This window comes from Zalophus californianus, chromosome 10, assembly GCF_009762305.2.
Source record: "Zalophus californianus isolate mZalCal1 chromosome 10, mZalCal1.pri.v2, whole genome shotgun sequence".
Taxonomy (NCBI): Eukaryota; Metazoa; Chordata; class Mammalia; order Carnivora; family Otariidae; genus Zalophus; species Zalophus californianus.
The window spans coordinates 47,406,628-47,433,565 of record NC_045604.1 but is presented as its reverse complement, the minus strand read 5'-3'; the positions used below and the strand labels follow the sequence as shown (position 1 = coordinate 47,433,565).

At 38.3% G+C, this 26,938-nt stretch overlaps 1 protein-coding gene across 2 annotated transcripts in view; it reads right to left on the bottom strand.

Annotated features, from left to right (window-relative positions):
* PLA2G4A (phospholipase A2 group IVA) overlaps window positions 1-26,357 on the bottom strand; it is a 169,771-nt gene extending 143,414 nt beyond the window's left edge. For both annotated transcript variants that reach the window (XM_027613899.2, XM_027613902.2), the window contains exons 1-2: window positions 26,245-26,357; window positions 26,079-26,158 (exon numbers count right to left, since the gene is read on the bottom strand). The gene's annotated coding sequence lies outside the window, so the exon portion shown is untranslated. The remainder of the gene's footprint in view (window positions 1-26,078; window positions 26,159-26,244) is intronic.
* Between the last annotated feature and the right edge of the window lie 581 nt (window positions 26,358-26,938).

The following is a 26,938-nucleotide window of genomic DNA, read 5'->3' as shown; positions in this document are numbered from 1 at the left end:
ACATTGATTTTGTATCCTGTGACTTCACCAAATTCATTTATCAGTTCTATCAGTTTTTTGGTGAGTCTTTTGGGTTTTCTATATAAAGCATCATGTCATCTGCAAATAGTGAAAATTTGACTTCTTCCTTGCTGATTTGGATGCATTTCTTTTTGTAGTCTGATTGGTGTGGTTAGAACTTCCAGTACCATGTTGAATAAAAGTGGTGAGAGTGGACATCCTCGTGTTGTTCCTGACCTTAAAAAAAAAAAAAGCTCTCACTTTTTTCCCCATTAAGGATGCTAGTTGTATGTTTTTCATATACGGCCTTTATTATGTTGAGGTATGCTCCCTCTAAATCTACTTTGTTGAGGGTTTTTATCATGAATGGATATTGTACTTTGTCAAGTACATTTTCTTTGTCTATTGAAATGATCATACAGTTCTTATCCTTTCTCTTATTGATATGATCAATCATTGATTGATTTGAGAATACTGAACCACCTTGCAACCCAGGAATGAATCCCACTTAATGTGGTAAATGATTTTTTTTAATGTATTGTTGGATTCAATTTGTTAGTGTTTTGTTGAGGATTTTTGCATCTATGCTCATCAGGGATATTAAAAAAGTGGTATCTATCTGGTTTTGGTATCAGGATAATGTTGGCCTCAAAGAATGAATTTGGAAGGTTTCCTCCCTCTTCTATTTTTTGGAATAGTTTGAGAATAGGTATTAACTCTTCTTTAAAAGTTTGGTAAAATTTTTAGTAAAATTTGCCTGTGAAGCCATCTGATCCTGGACTTTTGTTCGTTGGGAGTTTTTTGATTACTGATTAAGTTTCCCTGCTTGTTATCAGTCTTTTCAAATTTTCTATTTCTTCCTGTTTCAGTTTTGGTAATTTTATGCTTCTAGGAACTTATCCATTTCCTCTAGGTTGTCCAATTTGTTGGCATATAGTTTTTCATAATATTCTCTTATAATTGTTTATATTTCTGTGGTGTTGGCTATTTCTCCTCTTTCATTTGTGATTTTATTTATTTGTCTCCTTTCTCTTTTTTCCTTGGTAAGTCTGGCTACACCTTATCAATTTTATTGATTTTCTCAGAGAACCAGCTCCTGGTTTCATTGATCTGTTCTATTGCTTTTTTAGTTCCTATATCATTTATTTCTGCTCTAATCTTTATTATGTCCTTCCTTCTTTTGGTTTTAGGTTTTTTTTGTTGTTCTTTTCCTAGTTTCTTTAGGTGCAAGGTTGGGTTGTTTGAGATTTTTCTTGCTTCCTGAGGTAGGCCTGTATTGCTATAAACTTCCCTCTTACAACCACTTTTGCTGCCTCCCAAAGGTTTTGGACCATTGTGTTTTCATTTTCATTTGTTTCCATGTACTTTTTAAATTTCTTCTTTTATTTCCTGGTTGATCCATTCATTATTTAGTAGCATGTTATTTAACCTCCATGTACTTGTGGTCTTTTCAGATTTTTTTCTTGTGGTTGTTTTCTAGTTTCATTGTATTGTGGTCAAAAAAGATACATGTAGGACTTCGATCTTATTGAATTTGTTGAGGCTGGTTTTGTGGGCTAATATGTGATCTATTCTGGAGAACATTCCATGTGCACTTGAAAATAGTGTGTATTTTGCTGTTTGGGGATGGAATGTTCTGAATATATCTGTGAAATACATCTAGGTCCAGTGTGTCATTCAAAGCCATTGTTTCCTTATTGATTTTCCATTTAGATGATCTGTCCATTGATGTAAATAGGGTGTTAAAGTCCCCTATTATTATTGTATTATTATTGATTAGTTTCTTTAGGTTTGTTATTAACTGTTTTATGTGTTTGGGTACTTCTATGTTGGGTGCATAAATATTTACAGTTATTATATCTTCTTGTTGGATTGCCCCCTTTATTATTATATAGTGTCCTTCTTTGTCTCTTGTTACAGTCTTTGTTTTAAAGTCTATTTTGTCCAAAACAAATATTGCTACTCTGGCTTTCTTTTGACATCCACTTGCATGATAGACATTTCTCCATCCCGTTACTTTCAATCTGCAGGTGTCTTTAGATCTAAAATGAATCTCTGGTAGGCAGCATATAGATAGGCTTTGTTTTTTAATCCATTCTGTCAACTTATGTCTTTGGAGTGTTCAGTCGATTTACATTCAAAGTAATTATTGATAGATATGTATTTGTTGCCATTTTATTATTTGTTTTGTAGTAGTTTCTGAAGATATTCTCTGATCCTTTCTCTCTTTGATGTTTTGCTGATTTTCTTTAGTGATATATTTGGATTTCTTTCTCTTTATTCTTTGCATGTTTATTAGTGGTTTTTGATATACGGTTACCATTAGGTTTGTATATATCCTCTCTTGCAGTCTATATTAAGTTGATGGTCATTTAAGTTTGAACTCATTCTTTTCCCCTTCCCTCCCCACATTTTAGGTATATATTTTTTTAAGATTTTTAATTTATTCATTTTTAAGGGAGAGAGACAGAACACAAGCAGAGGGAGAGGCAGGGACAGAGGGAGAAGCAGACTCCCTGCTGAGCTGGGAGCTTGACGTGGGGCTCAATCCCAGGACCTGGAGATCATGACCTGAGCTGAAGGCAGATGCTTAACCATCTGAGCCACCCAGGAACCCCAGTATATATTATATATCTTTTTTTGTGAGTTCATTGACTTTGTACAGAAATATTCATTTTTACTGCTTTTGTGTTGCAAGTTCCCTTTTTAAGATCAAGATTACATAGACCGACCACTAATAGCTATACATTTACTTTGAAGATGTACTGTTTGCTTGTAATTATTGTTGAGAAATCAGAACATGTTGATGGATTCATCATTCAACCAACAAATACCTACAAAATACCTATAAAACACTTTGTACTAGGAAGCAAATGGTGAACCAGACCATCTGTGTAATATGAGACTGCAGTCCTCTAGACTTTTTACTTGATACTATCCATCGTGGAACCTTGAAAGGTCAGCAGGACCATGGTAGTTATTCTCACCAAAATTTGCATGTTAAAAGCAGTATTAATGACAGTGACATGGCAGAAGAGTCTCTTCTCTTCAGAAAGCTCTACAGCCTTTCTTCAATTCACAAACAGTAGCTTCACACAAGAGATCATCTACCTAGTCTATGTCAGGCACAAGAATGCAATGGTGAATAAGGCCTGCCTTCTGCCTTCAATAAGCATAAGGTTAACATAGGGGTGACAGTAACTACAGCTTAGCCTGGTACTCCATGCTCACATGTTGCAAAAATAACACCATTCTCTATAATTAATGTCTAGAGTTGGAATCTTGAAACTCACTCCTCTATAAAAATATTTCCAGTGGTTTCCTATTCCTTTATTCTAAAGTTAGAAATCTTTCTATCTATTCCATACCTACTGTGTGGCTTTCATACCTATTTATGGCAAACCAAAGTAAGAAAACCGTTTGCTATCACAATACACAAATGTATATACACACATATATAAATAAAATATGGAAGCAAATTTGATTTGACAGTTTTACAAAGAACAGTATAGCCTAAGTTGTATTCTATTTCATGTGTTTAAATCTGATAGCAGCTCACCAAATTGATTTCATGACCCACTAATGGAAGTTTGAAATTAGTGGCCTAATGACTTCAAGATGATTTTTATCAACTTCCTGTGTCTTATCCCCCCAAACTCCCCTTTTCTTTCTATACTAGGGCCACACTGTTTTCTTTCTTTTCTTCAATGGTGTCATACTCTTGTCCACTCAGGGCTGTAACCTACCACTTCTCTCTGTCCATTTATTCAACAAATATTTAAGGTATAACTCCTGCGTGTCAAGCACTATTCCGGTGTCTAGAGAGGCCAAAGTGAAATGAACTCTCACTCTCTCTCTCTTTTTTTTTTTTTTTTTTTTAACAAAAAGCAGAACTGATATTTCAGAAGAGAAGAGACTAGTTCTCAAGATGTTTAGAGGAAATGTGTTGCTGGTGCCCAAAGTTTGGTGTCAGCAACTTTCTTTCCTGTTCTCATTTCCAGCAACTCCATTCATAATCACTGTGCTCACCACCTAACTATTCGCCACCAATGTTACTTCTGTAACCTGCAGCAAGATCTGGATAGAGGCACCCCCAATATTAAAACCAAAAGCAGGAAATAGGTTTATGATAGCTAACTGTCCATATCCATTAAGTTAGACATTAAAAGGTAAATAGCTCATGGCAGTTAATCCTAGAGCAACATACTTTTGCACTTTAAATCCATTCAGGGCTATGTCTTCTCCAACCTTGGTGAAACCTCGATCAGCCTCAGAATGTTTCTATTAAAAACTGAGATGTGTATATATATATACATATATATATACATATATATATATGTATATATATATGTATATATATATATATAATTTCTAAATATACATACTTAGAAATTAAAATGCTAGGCCCATGTATTCATCCAAAATTAAACTTGATTTAGAGTTGAAGTTTTCTCCTCCCTAAACTAGAGCCTATAGGGAAAGATAAGGCCATTGGTGTCTCTCCACCTCTGTCTACAATCTAACCCTTCTAACTCGTGAACTCTGGTTTTTAACCCCTCATGCCTGGAGAAGGCTGGCAAAGATACAGGAGCAAAAAACTTACTACTTCACCATACTATCATAAGCAGGCTTTGTGATCTCTGGGCCTGGGATATATTAAAGCCTATTCTTTTTCTCATAAATAGATGCTTTTGTGAATTCTTCTGAGATACTCTACTTTCAAGATCTGTTCCTTGTATTTTCTGGCATGTAGCAATGCATTTCTATTGTAGCTGGAGGCTTGCACTTTCTTCTAAGCCTACATGCATCCTGTGGTCTATGTCCACAGGTCTTCAGAGTTCGTTCACTCTATCAGGCAAAACCCCTGTATAGGATTTAAGATCCTTTCCCACGGTTCTCTTCAGGCCACAGAGAATACTCGTAACTGTTCTTTTCTCCAACAGACTGAGAATGCAATTGCTTCCCAAATGAAACTCTCTGTTCTGCTACCTATGCCCCTTTATGTTTCTCAAGTCTGACTAGAAACCATCCTATGGAGGAGACACATAGTAAACTCTCTGATAAATTTCTGAGTAGTCTCTTTGAAGGCCCCTCTCTTGATCGGGGGTTAGGAGGTATATTCCTCCCAGATCTCCTCACCAAAGGAAGGATTCTATTCCAAGCAGTTCTCTCCAAAACAAACAAACAAACAACAACAACACAAAACTCTCAAAGTCCTCCCCATATCTCTACTGTGTGAAGTAGGTAGTAAGTTAGTATGTTAAAGTTAAATACCGTTCTTGTCCACCTGCTTTTTTTCCCCAAAATGTAAAACGATAGGCTGTATCACAACCTATTTTAGTTTTTGATATCTGAGGTCTTATATCTTAAAGTCTTGACCAAAGCTTCCACTTTAAAGTTTCACTTTAAAGTTTAATACGTAGGTGTGCCAACTTCCAAAATGGCAGAATGAGGAACTTGGGAAATCCTCTTTCTAAAAAGTAGATTAAGCTGGTCAGAGTTATAAACAACTCTAGAAACTAACCAGAGGACATAGAACACATGAAAAGCACTTATTTTTTTAAAAAAATCTACTAAATCTCTAGTCAATGGTATTGTAATCGTATGATATGGTGACAGCCGGTAGCTACACTTCTGGTGAGTGGAGCATAACACACACACACACACACACACACACACACACGTGTTGAATCACTAAGTTATACACCTGAAACTAATGTAACATTGTGTATCAACTACACTTCAATTTTTTTCAAAAAATCAATTAAATCTCAGTAAGAGCAATGAGAATCTGATATTTTAGCAAGGAGTTGCTCCTACCATCCTCCAGCTCCTCAGCATAGAAGTTGTAGCTGGGAAGATCGGGCAGTCTTCTGTCTTTTGTCTTTCTGTTCCGGGGAGAGAGGAGGTTTGGAACAAACTTGGAAAGTTCCATGCCCAGAGATGTTGTCAGAAACAATAGATATACAGTAGCAAACAATGTAGGAAGTTTAATGCTAGCATCAGGCCATACTGGTTGGGCGAGCAACCAATCTGCAGACCATTCAGAAATTTCATAAGATTGGGAGGAGGAGATAAGCAAAGAGCACCTTGCTAAGGCACACTTATTCCCGGTCTGGAAGGCTGTGTGTATATGCCAGGCTGCACCTCCTATGAAGAAAGCTGAGAAGACTTAGCAAAATACTCCCTAAAAGTGAGGCCTTGCAAAATGCAGAAAGCAAAAACCAGGGAGAACTTGTAAGTTCTCTGTATTTAAAAGTATTCCCCATATAACGATTAAACAGCAAAAGGTAGACTTACTTGTTCAAGATGCCTAAGTTAACCTTTGGCTATCACTGGCTGACAACAAAACTGTGCTGACCCAGGGGCAGCGCTTAGGAAACCCAGCTTAAAAATAAAAATGAAAACTTAAAACTGAGCTAACACATCAGAGTATCAGAGTCTGAACCCTGGAGGGGAAGACTCCCTAGAACAAGCTGAAGAAGTTACTAGAACAAACAGCAGCACTAACCCAGAGGACGGATGAGATTCCGTAGGTGCTACAATATCTAACGTAAAAGTTTCAGTTTTCAACAATAGAAACAAAACAAAACAAACCAACCCAGGAAAATGTAAGCCAGACACAGGAAAGAAAAGCAACCAATAATAACTATCTTTGAGGGACTCCAGATTATGAACCTAATAGACAAATATTTCACAGCATCTGTTACACACATGTTCACAGAACTAAAGGAAACCAGACAGAATGAAAGGAAAGTATGACACTGTAACATAGCAATGAAGAGGTGTAGACATTAGAAAAAATAACCAAGTGGAAATTCTGGCGTTAAAACATAATTGAAATGAAAAATTCACTACAGAGGATAAACAGCACATTTAAGCTTTCAGAAAATTTAAAGATGCATGAATAGAGATTATTCAATCTGGAGAACAGAAAGAAAAATAAAAAGAATGAAGAAAAATGAACAAAGCCTTAAAGCCTGGGGGACAACATCAAGTATACTAATCTGTCTGCAAATGGAATCTCAGCGGAGAAGAGAGAAAAAAAAAGGGAAAGAAAAAATATTTGAAGAAATAATGGCTGAAAATTCCCCAAATTTCATTAAAACCATGTCAAAAAGCTCAACCAATTGCAAGTCGGAGAAATACAAAGAGATTCAAACCAACACACATCATAGCCAATCTGTTGAGAATCCAAGACAAAATCTTGGAAGTCACAAGAGAAAAAAGTTTCATCGTGTATAAGGTAACTACAATAAGATTAAAATCTGCCCTCTCATCAGAACAGAGGCTTGAAAGCAGTGTGAGGACATATTCGAAATGCTGAAAGAACAAAACTACTAACCAAGAATATTATATCCAACAAAATCAAGAGAAATAAAGATATTCCTACATCAGTGAAGCCTGAAAGAATTTTTTTGCTGGAGAAAAGCATTCACAGGAATAGTAAGGAAAGCTTTGGTTGGAAAGAAGTGATGCCAGACAGTAACTCAAATCCATACAAAGAAACTGAGAGCCTATAAATCATATAAAAAATTTTACAAGATAGCAAAACTACAGCTTTCTATTTTCTTCTCTTACTGATTTAGAAGCCAATTGCATTAAAATAATAATGATAAAATTGTATTGTTGGGCTTATTTAAAGATGTCACATATAGGGACGCCTGGATGGCTCAGTCAGTGAAGCGTCTGCCTTGAGCTGAGGTCATGATCCCATATTGGGCCCCCTGCTTGGCGGGGAGCCTGCTTCTCCTTCTGTCTGCCGCTCCCCCTGCTTGCGCCCTATCTCTCTCTCTCTCTCTGACAAATAAATAAATAAAATCTTAAAAAAAGTTCTTTTTTAATTTTTTAAAAAGATATTATAAATATGCAAATAATAGTCCAAAAGATGGGGGATGATATGCAGCTGTAATGGAGTAAGGATATAATACCAGATGGTAATTGATATAAAATATTCTATATAGTTTTTCTTTTTTTCTCTAAGCTTTTTAAAAAGACACTGAATGTATAAAGCGATGAGTCACAATACTGTATTATCGGGCTTACAGACTTAATACGTATGATAATAATTGCACAAAGGAGGACTGGAACTATAGTAGAGCAAAGTTTCTATATTTTACCTGAATTAAGTTATTATTTATATAAAGTAGATTATAATAAATTAAGGTACATCTAGAAATAATTCTTAGAGAGAAAGCACTACAAAAATCACGCAAAAATATAGTTAACATATCAACAAAGGAACTGAAATGGTCCACTGGAAACTATCTGCTTAACACAAGGAAATATGGGAACAACAAAGAAATGAGACATCTAGAAAACTGAAAGCAAAATGGCAGATGGAAATGTAACCATAACTATAACAACATTAAATGTGAGCGGATTTAACACTCCAATCAAAAGGCAGAGATTGTCAGACTGGAGAAAACCGAATACATGCGAAAGAACAATGAAATTCAAATAAGATTTGTAGTTTAGTTAATAGCCTTATACTGATGTCAGTTTCTTGATTTTGATAATGTACTATAGTTACATAAAATGTTATACTGGGGAAATCTAGCTAAAGGGTATATGGGAACTCCAATATTTTTGCAATTTCTTAAATTATTTCAAAATCATGTTTTTAAAAATCCAGTACATGTGGATGGATCTAATTTATATGTGCAATTTGCATTCCAAAGTTAAGTTCTAAAGAAGTAACAAAACAGTCATATGGGAAAACTGACTAAAGTTTACTTTCTTCAGGGTAAAATTACTGGCCATTATTGTTAAGACAGTGACAGCATTTTCACTTCCAGTTACAAATAGGCACGCTTTCACCCTTTTTTCCCCCTAGTAGTAGTACTAGTAGATATTTTAGGTTTTTGTGAAATTAAGGCATTCTGTCCAGCTAGCCACATTAAACACTGGGAAAATGTTTTTTTCCCCACAACTGGCTCAGTCCTGGAAATCTTATTGCAACTAGGTTGCACAACCATTATCATGAATGCTCATAAAACAGTAGTTTGGGGGTTTTGTGTTTTGTTTTTATAACTAAGTTGAATGACCAGTCCTGGTGAGTATACAGTCTCTTAAGTCTGAAGAGAGAGACAGAAAGCTCATGTTTTCTTTAATTTCTTTCTTTACTTTTTTGTGTTTTTTTTTGTTTTTTGGCTGCCCTGTCATTAGAAACTTTCTGGAACATTAATGAGAGGGAAATTTGGATATGCTTTTAAACATACTTGCCTGTGCAATGCAACTTTTGGCTTTCCATGAATGCTTAATAGTGTGTGGTCTGTCCAAAACCCTTTTAGTCATGTTGTCAGGGCAAGACGGGCTGCTCTGGGAAAAGTGAGCAAGAACCAGAAACACAGACTAGAGTGCTTTGTCCATTCTCTTTCCTGCATAGAGTGATAGGACAACAGGAAGAGAAGGCGCTATTACGAGGCTTGCGGCATCTGTTGGAAATAAGGATAGAAAAGCAAAGGATCCTCTTCTCTTTCCCGTCATTTCATTGTGTAACAGAACGCAGGAGCTAATAAGGGGCTCAGCACAAAAAGTGGCAGCAGGCTTCCCTGCCGGAGCCAGACTGATCTAAGTTCAGGCTTGTCCCCTCCTTTCTCTGACTGTAGGATTCTGATCCTCAATTTCCTTATGTGTAAAGCAGGGGAAATGGCCCCCACACCTCACGGAGGCAGTCGGATGATGAAATGAAAGAATGTATGTCAATCATCAAGCACGGTACCCAGCGGGTCATAACTACACAAAATTATCATTTTGTTATTATTGTTGTTGCTTATGGAACTGGTGCTTTTCCCCCTAAATTGCTCTAATTTCCTGAGATTTATTTGGATCTTTGGAGATTTCTAAGAAATTCAAGTAGGTAAATTTGTTAAGTACCTCTTATAAAGACTGTATATTTTCATACTCAACAATGAGTTTAAAGATTTAAAAAAATAAAGATTTTATTTATCGGGGTGCCTGGGTGGCTCAGTTGTTATGCGTCTGCCTTTGGCTCAGGTCATGATCCCTGGGTCCTGGGATCGAGCCCCGCATCAGGCTCCCTGTTTAGTGGGAAGCCTGCTTCTCCCTCTCCCACTCCCCCTGCTTGTGGTCCCTCTCTCACTGTGTCTCTCTCTGTCAGATAAATAATAAGATCTTTAAAAAAAAGATTTTATTTATTTATCTGACAGAGAGAGAGAGCACACAAGCAGAAGAGCAGGCAGAGGAAGAGAGAGAAGCAGGCTCCCTGCTGGGCGGGGAGCCTGATGATGCAGGACTCCATCCCAAGACCCTGGGATCATGACTTGAGCTGAAGGCAGACGCTTAACCGACTGAGCCACACAGACCCCCTCAACATGAGTTTTAATAGAGATTAAGAAATACTCCTGTTTCTGATCTGAAATACTGGGCCACTTGTCTGCTTCCAAACTCAAAGCTTTCTCCATTATGCTGGAGATAGAGAGAGGTTCCAAAGGCAAAAAGAGCAGTGCACTAGTGTTCCCATCATCTTCATCCTTGTATAGATATATAGTCACAATGGCATGACTAAAGTTTTAAATTCTTGGATTATTTTGCTGGAACTTTTTTAAAACTTGGGCTAAGCAAAGAGTTTGCTATCATCAACAGGCACAGAGAAATAAACAACAGGAATTAAGATAAGTAAATGAGCTGCTTTGTATTAGAAATGTCTCTCAAGCCATAGTCTCAGTTTACTATGGAAAACCTGTTAAGAGAACTTCCCTATTCCCAAGGAAATCTAAAAGCATGCCACCAGATACAAAGACACAGATTAATTAACTACGTCTGTTTCCTAAGCCAGGAACCCAGTGGTATGGAACTTGCCTTCTAGATCCCACAGAGAGACACCCAGTCCCTGAGGCTAATGTCCATGCTATTCCTTTTGAATTGACTTTTTCTGCTGTTTTTATTCCTAGGTCTCTGGCATTGCTTCTTTCTCTCTCAAATTTCTATTACTGAAAGGTCATTATTTAAACAGACACGTAGGGACGCCTGAGTGGCTCAGTTGGTTAAGCATCTGCCTTCAGCTCAGGTCATGATCCCAGAGCCCTGGGATCGAGCCCCGAATCGGGCTCCCTGCTCAGCGGGGAGTCTGCTTCTCCCTCTACCTGCTCCTCCCCCTGCTTGCTCATTCTCTCTCTCTCTCACTCTCATTCTCTGACAAATAAATAAATAAAATCTTTAAAAATTAAAAAAAAATAAACAGACAAGTATATATACGGAATATCTCTAAGGTTTCAGAGAAGGAAGAGTCAAGTGGTTTCAAATAGAAAAAAGGCTTGATAGAAAAGGTGAATAACTAAGCTGATACTTGAACGCATGATCAAGCTTTGATCCATAGAAAAGGGAAATGGTAATACTTCCACTCTGTCCAACTTCAGGCTCCCCTGGTGCTGCTCCCCTCTCACCATCTCTACAAGATAGTCTCTGCCTGTCCTTCAGGGTTCTGCCATAAACTTACTCTCTGAAGTAAACTGTCTCTTTATCTACCAGGTTAGGACCCCTGTATTTCTTCTTGGTATCTCTCACCACACTGTTATGCATTACATTTCCATTACACGCAGTGTATGCATCCCCTCACTGTGCGCAACATAAGGCAAGTGCTATCTCTTTCTCCCTGTATTCCTGTTGGGCCCCAGATGATCACTCAATTACCAGGAACTGAAGAGATGAATGAACAAACTTGGGAATTTGTATGGTGTACAGGGGGCGGGGGGGGGGGAACCCAGATGAGGTCTTGCGTTGAGAAATAATTAAGGGGAAGCAAAGCCTATTTATAGATCCTAGAATGACAAACTGCAAGATATCTTAGCGATTGCTAGTTTGCTTACTTAAAAGTTTGCGTTCATTAAACATTTCCTAGGGGCCAGGTACCGTGCTAAGTGACTTATATACACCACCTCATTTCATTTTCATAATAAGAGAGGATTATCATCATTTTAGAGATTAAAAAAAAAAAGTAACCTTTAGAAAGGTTAAGTGATTTGCCTAATTGACAACTTAAATGGAGGCGGACAGTCTCCCTTACCATGCTCTACAAGAGGAAAGTCTTCCAGGAAGACTAAGAAACTGTCCCAGGTCAGCTGGGTTCACAGGGGCTAAGCTGGCCCTAGAATCCTGACCTTCTGCCTTCTATCAAATTCTTTCTTTCTATACCATTCTGCCACTCCATAAAAGGTCCCAAAGAACAGACAGACATTCGGAGACATTATACAAGAAGCAACAGCCTATGAGAGAATCTTAGCGGGGAGATGACATGATAGAAGGGACACTTTGTATTAGTTTGCTAGGGCTACTGTAATGAAATGCCACAGAGTGGGTGGCTTAAACAAACAGAAACTTATTTTCTCACAGTTCTAGAGGCTGCAAGTCTAAGATGGATGTGTTGGCAGGTTTGTTTTCTGAGGCCTCTCTCATTGGCTTACAGATGGCCACCTCTCCCCAAGTCCTCACACAGTCTTTCCTCTGTGCCCACACATCCCTCGTGTCTCTATGTGTGTCCAAATTTCTTCTTCTTATAAGGAACCCAGTCAGATTGGATTAAGAGCCATCCTAAGGGCATCATTTTAGCTTTATCACCTCTTTAATGGCCCTATCTCTGAATGCAGACACATTCTGAGATATGGAGGTTAGAGCCTCAACATATCACTGGAGGGGGAGCACAGTTTCATCTAAAACACACCAATAATATTGGGACGCCTGGGTGGCTCAGTTGGTTAAGCGTCTGCCTTCGGCTCAGGTCATGATCCCGGGGTCCCGGGATGGAGCCCCACATTGGGATCCCTGCTCTTTTGGGAGCCTGCTTTTCTCCCTCTCCCTCTGCCTGCCACTCCCCCTGCTTGTGCTCTCTCTCTGACAAATAAATACAATCTATAAAAAAAAAAACACCAATAATATAAACATAGCAGTTAAATAAAGAAACATACAATTGTTAATGGAAAAATGTGGTGTTGAGGAGGCATGGACGCAACCAGCCAGAGGTCAGATGTGATAGGAAATGCACCCAAACTACCCAAACTAGAGCTGTGGGTGTGATCAAGAGGAAAGACCACAGCATCTCTTAGATGGGCCCTGTCTGGTTATTGAAAAAGAGCACGCATGTGGTGCATACACACACACACACTCTATAAATGAAACACAATACATAATAGTTTGTTCTACCCCTTCACCATTGGGAAGTACTAATCCAGATGAACCTGTCTATTTTAAGGGCTAGGAACCTGGCTAGCCCAGTTTCACACATTGCATTACAAACAAAGCAAGAATGTCTCCTCACCCCTGAGCCAGTTTTGGACTTTTCTTTCCTTGACCATCTCGTTTGCTATTATTTTCCATTGTTTCACCTCTTGGTGGCCAAAACCAAGCCACCATTCTCACCATATTTTAAGTTCACAAAATTCGAAGAAATATGCACAACCACCATGCAGACAGAACTTCCTTGTGCAAATATATAAGCTGAGGCCCAAAGATGCAAACAAACCTAGTGTAGGGGCTAAGGGCAGACTGCTCCAAAATGCGCCACTTTGACATGTTGATTATTTTATATAAAAGTTGCTTAAGAAACAGCCAATGCAAAAAGAACACTCTGACCCCCACATCCCCCCCTTCCATCCCTACCTTTGTCTCTAGAAAGCAGGAAATAAATCTCCCAGGTGAAAGGTACCCTCCCTGTACCAGAAGATAGAGACATCCTTATCACCAAAGATAGGGAATTCAAAGCTGAAAAGGTTGTATGAACAATCCTTGTTACTTTTACTAATTTAGTACCCAAGGCCAAATTAGTTTAGGAGTCCTTACTAATTGAAGCACCTAAACAGAAGTTTCTTTGTCCTGTCAATTCCTCACAGACTTATTGTCTCTGTCTAAAAAGTATAAAAACTGCCTGTCTTGGTCATTTCTTTAGGTGTTGCTTCTATGCACCTATAGTTAAACTTTGGGGCTTTTTCTCCTGTTAATCTGCCTCATGCCAATTTATTTCTTAGACCAGCTGGAAGAACTTTGAAGGGTAGAAAGAAATTTTTCCTCTCCTACACTAGTCAAGTTCACCCAATGGGACAAAGAGCTGAACACAGCCCCTCACTTTCAACCTGGTACTCTTTCTCTATACCCTACCACACTTCTTCCTCCCCCCTGCCCCTCACATACTCAGGCTAAAAAGGAAATACAGCCAAAATAAAAGGACACATATATATAAATTTCAGCTTGACCAAAATTTGAAGTTGCGAAGTTACTGTTCAGTGGTACAGAGTAGACTCAAGATATAAATTAGAAAGAAATTAAAAACTGAATTTATATTTGGTCAAATAAAACTTTAAAAGAGTCATTTTCATCTTCTACACTTTTCTAGGTTTGAATTATAATTATAAGATGTTTACTTGCAAATACCAGAGGCACTGTTTTAAAAATTCTTCTTCCTACATAGGCAGTTATGGAATACCACATTGACAAGTGTTAACTATATTATGTTCATTTTCAGAAAATGTAGAATAATGTTCTTTTACTTAAAAGAAATGGATAACAATGATGCACTTGGTGTTACCACTTTTTAATTTTTTAAAAAATATTTTATTTACTTATTTGAGAGAGGGAGAGACAGAGAGAGCATGAGCAGCGGGGAGGGGTAGAGGGAGAGGGAGAAGCAGACTCCCTGCTGAGCAGGGACCCCAGGTGGGACTCGATCCCCGGCCCCTGGGATCATGACCTAAGCCGGAGGCAGATGCTTAACCGACTTGAGCCACCCAGGTGCCCTTGCCACCTTTTTTAAATATACCTAACGATGTGACACAAAATGCTAGGAAAAAAGAGAATGTTTTGAGAAGCATATTTACTTCTACAGCTTTCTCTCTCCAGACTAGACAGTCTGCAAAAATGCTCCCCTAGGGAATGTTTGTGTTTTGTTGAGGGTTCCACTCCCTCCTTAATTGCTGCCTTTTTTCATGACGTACTCAAGATTGCCACAGGAGGGAAAGCCGTATCTTTTCTTCTAAAGGAAAGAGTCCAGGGAAAAGCCCCAGGAAAACCGTCATACTGACTTAAATATTTCATGAGAACTATTTTATAACTGAATGAAATTACCAACGTTTTGGATTTGTTTTACTTTTCAACTAACACAGTAATTATTTCAAGAAGATAGTGAGGTTGACCATGCAGTTAAAATAGGGATGTTGACTATGATTTTAAAGTGCAAAAAGATGACAAATAAATATAGTAGGATTGTGGAAGATCAGAGGCTCTGTACACCCACCCATCTCAGGCACTACTGGGAAGTTAAAACCACTAAAGTGGAGATGAGCATTCTGCATGCCCTGGATGGCGTTACATGCAACAGGAGTTCAAATTCACTGTTCTCTTCTCAGGTTGTAAGAAGCTTTTGAAATGTGCTTCCAGATACTGTGAATGGCAATTCACTTTGGAAATAAACCGGAAACCCAGTCTTCTGCAGGAGTGAGAGCTGTGTAAAAGTGCCAGGTGGTGCATCTGGGAAAGGTCGGAGCCAGAAGCAAACATAAGTGCATTTGGTCACAAAGAGCTTCCACGCCTCACCGTACTGCCCAGCTTGACACACAGACTCATCGCTTCCATTCATGAAGTGCCTGGCCCCCCCTAATGTTAAGAGGATTCACAAGGCCTCCACAGTGGCTAAGTTGGTTAAGCATCTGCCTTAGGCTCAGGTCATGATCCCGGGGTCCTGGGATTGAATCCGGCATTGGGCTCCCTGCTCAGTGCGGAGTCTGCTTCTCCCTCTCCCTCTGCCCCTCCTCTCCTTTGTTTGTGCTCTCTCTCTCTCCCAAATAATTTTTTTAAAAAAAGAGAGGATTTGTGAAAAATAATGAATTTAAAAAGATTTTCTTTTAAACTTTCAAGAAATGGTGAGTCAATATTTCAATATTATTTTTATTCCTGAAAAAAATATTTTGATTGTAGTAACCAGCTGTTCTCTGAACCTCTAAGGATTGAAAATGAAAAGGAAATGACTTTTAGTTGCAAAATGAAGAGTTTATGTCAGGTTGAAGAAAGGACATCCCGATAGCAAGGCTGCAGAAGAAAACCTTCTTTTCTGATGGTCATCCACTACTATTATATGTTTTAGCCATCTTTATACTATAGAGCTGTAATGGTTCAGATTCTATCAAGCATTCTCTTGAGGGAGCTGATGGTTTCCAGGAGCCTGGAGAAGTAAGCAAACACTGAGGGAAAGCGGAGGGGGGATGATAGAAGGCAGACCCAGGACTTAGCTAGGCACCCCACAAATGCAGGCACACTGTTAATCCAAATTTATTTTTTAAATTTTTTTTAAAGATTTTTTTTTTATTTATTTGACTGAGAGAGAGAGACAGCAAGAGAGGGAACACAAGCAGGGGGAGTGGGAGAGGGAGAAGCGGGGCTCCATCCCAGGACCCTGGGATCATGATCAAAGCTGAAGGCAGATGCTTAACGCTTAACAACTGAGCCACCCAGGCACCCCTGTTAATCCAAATTTAAAATGACAACAATTCTAGCAACTAGGACAAGAAGAAAAACAAACCCAGCGTGATGGCTCCTGGAGCAGGTTCCAGCAACTGGTACAGTAGGAATTCAACAGGAGAGAAAGCAAGAAGACTCAATCCCTTCCTTGCTACACGCTGGAAATCAAGCCAACTTGTAACCACTCCCTGCTAGTTAATAATTACCTTAGATAAAAGGACCTGTATTCATTAGCTCATAAACCTCTATGCATTTTTGTCTTAGGTGCTTTGCTTCTGTTTTGTGTTATTGCTCAGGGTATTGGTTGTTTATCGTTAAGCATTTCCAGATTTGCTTGCTTGCTTGCTCTCAAAACTCCCACTTCTAGAAGAACTCAGCCATTATAGCTTTTCTGAGTTTTCTCCTAGCATTTATCTGGAGAACAACCACATAACCTGGCAGACTGGTTTTACTTTCGGTTCACATTCTCAACAGCCCTGGACGGGACACAGCATCTTTCTCAGTTTCTCCGTGAACTTGCATTCCCATTCTAGAAATGGCTTTCTTCTCCTGCTCATCTCTCACCATTCCTCACCCCCTCTCGGAGGGGAGCAGGTGACCTTATCTCCCTTCCCTGAGAAAACAGCCCCGAGGGAAGTTTCTTATCTTCCCACCACCAAATCAGCAAATTCCCTGTACCTTTGGGTTCTCCTCCTGCCACAAAGGAGGCAGAATTCCTCCTCCTGTTAGAGACCTGTCCCCTCATGTGGCTCTTTGGACACAAAATCCCTCTCTCTCTGCAAGTACATGATAGTCATGCTTTTCTTTTCTGCACAAAAGGACTTTCTCCTGGGTGACATGACTGGCGAGCCTGTCAGAGTCCCTCTGTTCCATATTCCTTTTCTTCCACGCCTCCGTGTTTCTGCCGAGTTTACCGACAGAGCTCTCTAGAGGGTCTGTTGCTCACACTGTATTCGGGTCCCCAGACTCCTCACCTCCCGTCCACCTGCCACCTTGCTTCCACTTCCTTCACACTCTGTCCCCTGCACTCCATTGAAACTGCTCTTAATCAAGATCACTAATGACCTCTGAGTTTTCAAATGAATTAGTCACTTTTCTCTCCTCTGTTTGCCTGGAACCACTTTCCCTCCTCTGTGCCCATGACATCGCCCTAATCCCTGGTTTTCCATCCAGCTCCCTTGGTGATTTTTGCAGGGTTGGGTACAAATGCTCTGCCTGGAGCCCTCAGCTTGAGCCACACCCTGCTCACTCCATTCACCTCCCACGCATGGCTTCTCAGCCCTCCCAGCTCTGCTCACGTTTCATCTCAGTGAACCCTTTCCCTCCTTCCCCTCCCCAGGTTATTCCCAACTGTTGAAACTGGGTTGCTTACTTTATTATCTGTTTATTGTTGGCTTAATTGCCTCTCTCTTCCACAAGGGAATGAACCATCCCTGCTTTATTCACCCAGGTATGCCCTACAGTTTGCAGGGTGCCTAGGAAGTAGTCAGTGTGAATGAAAAGTTCCTGAATTGGTGAAGGAATAAATATGTACCTAGCCCAGTGATCAACAATTCCTGGCTGATACTAGCATCTGGTTTTTTTTTTTTTTTAAACCCTACAGGTAAAATTCTTAAGTGAAAGAGAGAGCACAGATTTTCTAAATTGCTTCCTATAATACCTGTTCTTTTTCTAAGTATTAAAAAAATACATTTTTCCTAGGCACGCTATATACCATATTAATAAAAAGCTGGAAATTATTTTTTTCTCACGGAAAATTGTAATTTATACAAGGGTTCTTTTCACTCTGACAATAGTTCAAAAGGTATTACTCAACCAAAGCAATCTGTCACTCTAAAACATAATTTAAGCAGTAAGAATTTTTGCAAACACTGAATGAGTCTCACAAAATGGATTCTTTTATTCCTTTTCATCAACAGCAGAGGCATCATTAGTGATAAGGAAAAAAAAATCCCATGTAGCTATTGTGAACTTTATGTATTTTAAATATAAATCCTTGGTAGTCACCACCTCAAAAAAAAAAAGGTACAAAGGAGGGGCACCTGGGTGGCTCAGTAATTAAGCCATCGACTCTGACTTTTGATTTCGGCTTAGGTCATGATCTCAGGGTCTTGGGACTGAGCCCTACATCTGGCTCTGCACAGAGTCGGCTTGGGATGGCTCTCTGCCCCTCCCCTTACTCACACACACACTCTCTCCCTCTAAATAAATTAAAATCTTAAAAAAAAGTTCCAAGTAGTAGATTATAAGTAACCATCTTAAGAGAGTGCAATTAAATTTTTAACCCAGAAACCTCTTTAAATTAGAATTTTTGCTATGTGGAATCTTCCTGAACTAAGTTACTAACATCTTCTTCTAAGGATCAAGGATCTAACAATACTTTGATGTCATTACCTGAACATGAATTCTCATTATATATTGAAAGTAGTGATTTAGAAGACTGTGTCATGAACTATGGAAATACTCTACTCTTATCTCTTTAAGATCTAAGTTCGTGACCTCAGTCAATTTTAAATTCATCTGCCTTTTCCTCATGACAGTTGAATGGAAAGGAATGCAATACCCGTTTGAGGTTTGCGGTATATATAACAAGGGGCTGATGGGTGTTAAGAAATCTTAATTAGAGATGCAGGTGTCTATACAGCCTGTCCTCATAAGTACATGCACCTTTAGGCACTTTTCCCCAAATTGCTTTTCTATAAATTCTTACAAAATTGCTTTAAATTACATTTCTCAATACTTTCATAATATTGAACCAAATACATGAAAAAAAGTCTACAAAATGGATTACTCTTTTGTTTCAATAAATTAAAATTGAGAACCCGAAGAAAACTAAAGATACCATTGATCTATCTGCCTCCAGCCTACCCCAGGCAGACATGACCTCTTCTATAATTACGGATCCAGAAGTCAGCAAGAATACCTCCTTCCATAAGGGGTCTAACATCCCAGTTTATTGTCTCTGTACTGCACTCAACCTGCTCATCTTATTAAAGCTGTGGGCATTCAAGTGTGGAGCAAATTGGAAATGTGTCAGTTTACTGACTGAAATGCAGAAGCTATTTGCTGACCCATGTTTCCAGTGGTACAGCTGCATCCAGCAGTCAAACCTGCCCCAGCTCTGTATTAGTTACTATGAAATTATGCATATGCACAATAAGCCATTTTGTAACTAAAGTTGATTTTCACCTCTGAAAAGGAGTATCTGGTTTACCACAAGCTCCTGGATTGTTTGGAAAGGTAAAGTAATAATGATTTTTTTTTTCCTATAAATGATAAATCCAAGGTCAGAGTAACCATTTTGATACAAACATTTTAGGCCAACTTCCAGGATTAATAAGAATGAAAAAGAGCAATAGGCTTTTTGTAGGTTATACTTAGAATATTCTAAGAGAATGCTCCACTACCAAATCGAAGTAAAACCTTTGGTAAAATTAGTATTTATATAACTCATAGTGTGTCTATTTCATATCTTTGGCTAAAACTTCATATTCTTTATTTTCTTGAAGTGACATATATCCATATAAAATGCTACATAGTTCCAAGACAAGAAATTCTAAATCATACACTACTTTCTCAATCGTTTTTTAAATGTTTGTGCAACTTCCTCTATTATGTTAATCAGTAGCCCAGTTATAAGAGCAGAACAATTGAGTTAATATGGAATTGGGATGTGTATTTTCTGGTTCTTTCCCTATAATTTTTCTGATGTTAATAAAAATCAGAATAAGCTGACAGCCTTAATAGCATGCTTAAATGTTAAATTTAAAATTATTTAAATTTTAAATACTTAAAATTCATTTCAATCAGAATTGAAAATATAACTCAATCACTTGAAGCATACAAAATGCATGAAAACGGACATTATAAGACTTGAACATTAAACGAACAATTTCACTTTTCTGTATCTTCCTTTTCACATCTGTAAAATGTAAATACCTACTCTGCTAACTTACATGGTTACTGTGGGAATGAAGTTCTTAAGCAACTTCTTTATAAACCACAAAATACTATGCAAATGAAAGGTATTTTAGGGGGCACCTGGGTGGCTCAGTCACTTAGGCATCTGCCCTAGGCTCAGGTCATGATCCCAGGGTCCTGGGATCAAGCCCCACATTGGGCTCTGTCCTCAGTGGGGAGTCTGCTTCTGCTTCTCCCTCTCCCTCTGTCCCTCCCCCTGCTCGTGCTCTCTCTCTCAAATAAATAAATAAAATCTTAAAAATAATAAAGGTATTTTCGGCCCACTGATATGTTTTCCAACTGAGTAATCAAGAAACAAATTGTAAATTAAAGAGTAAAATCAAAACCTAAGATAAGCTAAGTATTATATATACATGAGTTTTATGTATTATAAGATCATGAAGTTACCCATATAATGGATATTTGTTTTCTGATTCAAAACCCCGTTACCTAAAATGTCTAAATTTCCACTGATATGTTTTCCAACTGAGTAATCAAAAAACTAATTGTAAATTAAAGAGTAAAATCAAAACCTAAGCAAGGTAAGTATTATATATACGTGAGTTTTATGTATTATAAGATCATGAAGTTACCCATATAATGGATATTTGTTTTCTAATTCAAAACCCCCCGTTACCTAAAATGTCTCAATTTCCCTGTACACTCCAGAAGTCAAGAAAATGGGGAAGAAGATTAGGGAAGGGGGATTGGGTCTTCACTACTGCATGCACTGAGAATGTACAAGAAAACTGGGTGCAGCCTCTCTCTATCCCAGTGGCTGTCAAACGGGGATACGGATCACTTAACCAGCTTGCTGAGTTTCTCTCAAGTCATTTGAATTCATTAAATAAGTAATTAGATTGGTAGCGCAGCCTTCCAAATCTGCTCAGGTTGAGCCCTGAATTACTTCGTATTTTATAGTTGTACAAAGGGGAGATAAACTGTATTTTCCAAGAATGTTGTAAGGGTGGACTAAGAGTCAAAGAGGATCAAAACACAGACTCTCAGAGCAAGAGTAGCAAAATTTTGGCACATCTCTTTTTTTCTCAGGCAGGTTGAGGTATCAAAAGATCAGATCAGGATCTGCTCTATTTTCTGTTCTTTGGAAAGGACTCCTGAACCAATCAACCTTTGGGTTCCCCCAACTGTCACTGCCCTAATCATCAAGGAGTAGGAGATGAAGAGATACTGATAATTAAATTTATTTTCTCTGAGTCGGTTCTTTTTTCTTTCTAAGATTTTATTTATTTGTCAGAGAGAGAGAGAGCACAAGCATGGGGAGTGGCAGGCAGAGGGAGAAGGAGGCTCCCAGGGAGCCTGATGTGGGACTCAATCCCAGGACCCCGGGATCATGACCTGAGCCAAAGGCAGACACTTAACCAACTGAGCCACCCAGGCATCCCCTCTCTGAGTTGGTTCTTGACAAAAGCAGACACTATTTTTCTTACAAAACCTTTATAAGGAATCATGTAACCCTCAGTCCTATCTTCATCTTCTCTACATGTCATGAGTCTGGATGTTCCTGGAGCTGTGGGACTTTCTATAAGGGTTTTGGCCCTCTTCTCTGAACCCTCTTCAATTTCTCTGATTTTGTGGACTATGACAGTCTATGAGAACAAAAATGACTTGCTTTAATTTTTCTATGCATCTCACCCAGATTGTTTAAAGAACAGGTTTCAGGCAAAATAAGAACAATCTTCCCAAACTGAGAAAAAGCAGTATTTATAGAATTTCTACCTCTGGTTTAACATTTAGCCTTTGATATTAAGACCCCAAACACTTCAAAATTATTGAGGACCTTCAAGGGACTTGGGTTATGTGAGTTATTTCTATTGATACCATATTAGAAATTAAAACTGAAAAATAAAATATTTAAAAATCACATCGAAAGAGGCAATTCATAAACATAGACACATGAGTGGCCATCATAAAATTGCCCAACCTTATTTCTGAAAAAAGTGTAGATTTAAACAAGATACCATTTTATACAATTGTCTAAGTTTGGGGATCTGTTTGTTCTGTCTGAGTGATTACACAGTGTTAGTGTAGAGAAATTCTACTCTCCTATATGACTTATAAACTGAAACGATTTTTTGCGGCACCTGGGTGGCTTAGGTCATGATCCTGGGGTCCTGGGATCAAGCCCCGCATCAGGCTCTCTGCTCAGCAGCAAGTCTACTTCTCCCTCTCCCTCTGTGATCTCTCTCTCTCAAATAAATAAATAAAAATCTTTTAAAAAATTGATACAATTTTTCTCAAGAGCAAAATGGCAAAAATAATTCAATGACATTTTGTTAAATGTTTTTGAGAGTCCCCCAAATACTCAATTATTATGATTACTTCTATTTTACAGTTGAGCAAAGAATGGTTTGATAAACAATTGGCTTATGAGCTCACAACTTGTAAGTAGTGGAGCTTTTGTTAAAATCTGGGCATACACTTTTAAGAATCTATCCAAAGGAAGTACAAAGATGTATACAAACACTTATATAAAGGGTCTTAGCTGAAACATTATTTATAATAGAAAACTAATCCACCCAAATATCCAACAATTTATAATCAGCCAATATAACATTTCCACAGACTAAAAGTTACATCATGGTGAGAACCACTCTTGCTCATGGATAGATTGCCATTACTTGCACAGTACCTGACACATAGCAGGGACTCAATAATATTTGTTTCAGATATGAATGAATACAAAATTATACACGAGTATAAGAAAATTTCATGACTGAGGAATAAGCATGTTATGAAAGAGCAAAGAGTAGTGAGTTAAACTAATGAAACAAGGAAGCCATTAGGCAATGTGACTTAAATGCTGTGGTGGCCTAGATAAGCAAACCAAAATCTAAACTGGTCTGAAAACTAAACCTACAAAACTGAAACGTAGGGACAGCCAATCACAAACAGCCAACTAAGCTTTAAACTATAGACAATAATTTCGTTAGGCTGACTCCACTCTTTCTTTACAAAAGTCTCTCTTTGGAGATCCTGCCCAGAAGCACTTCTAACCACTTTTCTTTGGTACTGTCCCATTCCGATCGAGTTTTATTCAAATAAACTCTTAAAATTTTGATATATCTCCGTTTAGCTTTTAACAAATATAATCACAATTTTGTAAAATCTACATATGAGTGTAAGGACAGAAAAAAGCCTAGAAGTATAAACAGATGTATATACGTGAATTTGCGTCTCTTGTCTCTGTACTGATGCAGAACAGTTCACAAATATTTGTTGACTGAATAAATGAATGAATGACATTTTAAAAAGAGTTATCCCTTGAGGGGATTATAAGTCATTTTTTCCTTTCTTCCTTTAAAATTTTCTATATCTAAGGAAATTTAAACAGTAAGCAGGAATTATCTTTGTAATAAGCAAGAATATCATAGGGGCGCCTGGGTGGTTCAGTCGTTAAGCGTCTGCCTTTGGCTCAGGTCGTGATCCCAGGGTCCTGGGATCGAGCCCCGCAACAAGCCCTGCATCGGGCTCCCTGCTCAGTGGGAGGCCTGCTTCTCCTTCTCCCACTCCCCCTGCTTGTGTTCCCTCTCTCACTGTGTCTCTCTCTGTCAAATAAATAAATAAGTAAAATCTTTTTAAAAAAAAGAGTATTATAAAACAATCCTGCTGGGAAATATTGTTAGGAATTTTGGAATAAAAGCAGTAAATACAGACATCCCATAATCCAATAAAATATAACTTGTATCTTATTTTCCTATTTGTTTTACTTACTGCATTCAGCAATAAAAAAATATGATGTTACAGAAAAAGGCAAGCTTAATATTGTTCAGTTAGTTATTATAGGGGTTGAGTCAAGAATCTAGGTCACTTGATTTTCAGGCAAGTAGTTTTTTCCATTACACCAAATTGCTTAGAGTCCCAGAACACTAGTGAATAAATGATAGTATGGGCACTGCAATATTCACTGTTCAACAGTTCTTATAAGCAAAATGATTTGCTAATTATTTGATACGAGCAGAAAACTCCAAAGTTCTAAAAAACACTACATGTTCATTTGATATGAATTGTTTCAGAGCGTTTGTGACCTTCCTAAGGGTGTTTCCAAATCTGTGCCGGTTGGAGCAGCATTTGTGCATTATTCTGGGGAGGGGTCTATAGCTTTCATAAGATCTGTAAAAGGGTCTGTGACTGAAAAAAAAAAGTTGAGAATAACTAAAGCTCTGAAGTTTGCAAACAAGAGGAGGAAAACAAACAGAAGGTAAATAAAAGGCTTATGAGAGGAAAGGGAACCTGAGCTAACTCTGTCTTCGTCTTTTTTATTTCTGGAACATATGTTTTAATATGCAAATGCTTGGTTTCATGATTTTGCTTTCTAAGTAGTGACACCAGGAAAGATACTGATAGGTTAAAAACACAGCCAAATTATCTCTCCGGAATGAACTTTATCAGGTCCTAGGAAATCTATTTAATAATTTTCCTTTTCCTAATTAAACACAAATGCAAAACGCAAATGCAAAATACTTCCAAAGTATGCATCTTTTTAACATTGTAAATCACTACTGGGGTATTCTGCATTTATGCCTAAGTAGAAAAAGGAAAATTATTAAATAGGTTTCTTAGTTTCTTGTCCCATAAAATGTGCTGCCCTTTCAGGAAGTTTGTAAAGTTGCTTTGAACAAATGCAGAATACACACTTCTCTGTGCATTTCACAATTATTGCTTAATTTAAAATTTAACTCTTCCTTGGCTCAATGAAAGAAGCAAATACTTGCTTCTTATTCCAACATCAAACTTGATTGTCAAGGTCTAGGACCTCTGGAATAAAATTAAAAATTTTTCACAGGGTTTGTTTCACTACTATTCCCTGTAAATATCTCTTGGGCCACAATTCCAAATTTCTGCAACAAACAGAAACGAAACACAACACAAATTCTCCTTGAACTCAAAGGTTATATATGCAAATGTCATAAATGAGAATTGATACCCATCCAAATGAGATGCCTTTAGTATACTCTTCAACCACCTTACCTGAAGAAATGCTCACATCATCAACCCTTGTGAAGAGCATTTCTTGTTCTAGTTTTTGAGATGAAAATCATTCTTTTTAACACTACCATGAACAGAAGTTGTAGGAGCTTTAGATATGTTAATCCACTCTTATTTCAAATCCAAATGCCCTTTTAAACTTCTTTTTCTAAAAAGAAATGACCAAAATAGCATTCACACTCAAAAATTAACTTTATTATTTGCTCAAATCTTTCGCAGCATCTAGTTTGGAGATCTGATCTCCCAGCCCGTCAAGTAACTTAGGGCAGGGCGAATCAGCATACCAGAGGGTGTACTTTCTCCATTGTCTTTCTTTTTGCCCAACACCGCGGCGTATGGAAAACCCAGGAATGCTTTGCATAAGTAATCGTAATGACTATTCTTTTTAATTAAAACGTCACCAAGCCCCCCAAACTCCATCGCTAACAAGGCACTGGGGCTGTCAAACAGCGCGCCGCTCCAGTCCGGGCTGGGTCACCACGGGGTGGCATCACGTGGAGCTCTAACCGGAGCCACCTCACTGGAACGCTCGCTTTCTTTCGGGGCTCTAAGTAAGGGAAACAAACACCTGATGGTCCCACTCCCCGGCACCTCCAGACCCCGGAAAGCAAGCTGGCATTTGTTAGAAAGAAATTAAATTCCCTGACCTGTGTCTCGTTTCCAAAAAGCAGAGGAGACGCAGACTTGGTAAAGCAGTGAATCCCAGGTTTGCCTCCGTCCTTTCTCCCTGCCAAGTAAGATACAAACGTTTAAAAAGCTCAGGAGGATGAGGGGAGGGAAGTGGAGCCGGGCAAGAGTAAACATATTGCTTACTGTTCCCAGAGTTACATGAGATTCTTCTGGCTCCTTTATGCCTCTAGCTTTCTGTCAGGATCCTTTTTTTCAGCCGGGACTACAGAGAAGTTCAAGTCTAATCCTTGGTAGGCGGGGCTAAGCTGTGGGCTGGTTTCCTTTAGACTTTGCAGCTGTTTTTAAGGTGGCATGAAAGAGGAAGAGAGGGAAAGCAGTGTTCTCGAAGAAGCGGGTATCTTAAACGTAAATGTTTACTTATCAGTCTGAAGTTACAAAACGTGCGTAAAATAATCTGTAAATTAACTGGTGTAAATCACATGGATGCTCCTGGGTGTGCCTGTGTGTTTGTGTGTGGGAGCACGTCTTGTCCTTAAGCAGTCACTGCTTCCTTTCCCCCCCCAAACAAGTAAGAACAAAATTGAAAAGATGAATAACCTAGAGCATTTTTGCATTCTTTAAAAAAGCAAAGTTTATAACAAACCCAAAATATAGGATGTGTACATTTTGAAGATGAAAGATATAAGAGCACTTTAAAAAATCTATCCAAATATTTCCTCCCCAAACTCAAAACACCTGATAACCCAGTGTTTGTAAATTGAAGATTAAAGGCATACCAAAGACTGTAATGCATATTTTGAGAGGTAAAGATCAAATCACGTTGAATTACAAATTGGCAATACAAATTCAAATACCCCATATCACTGTAATAAAGAAG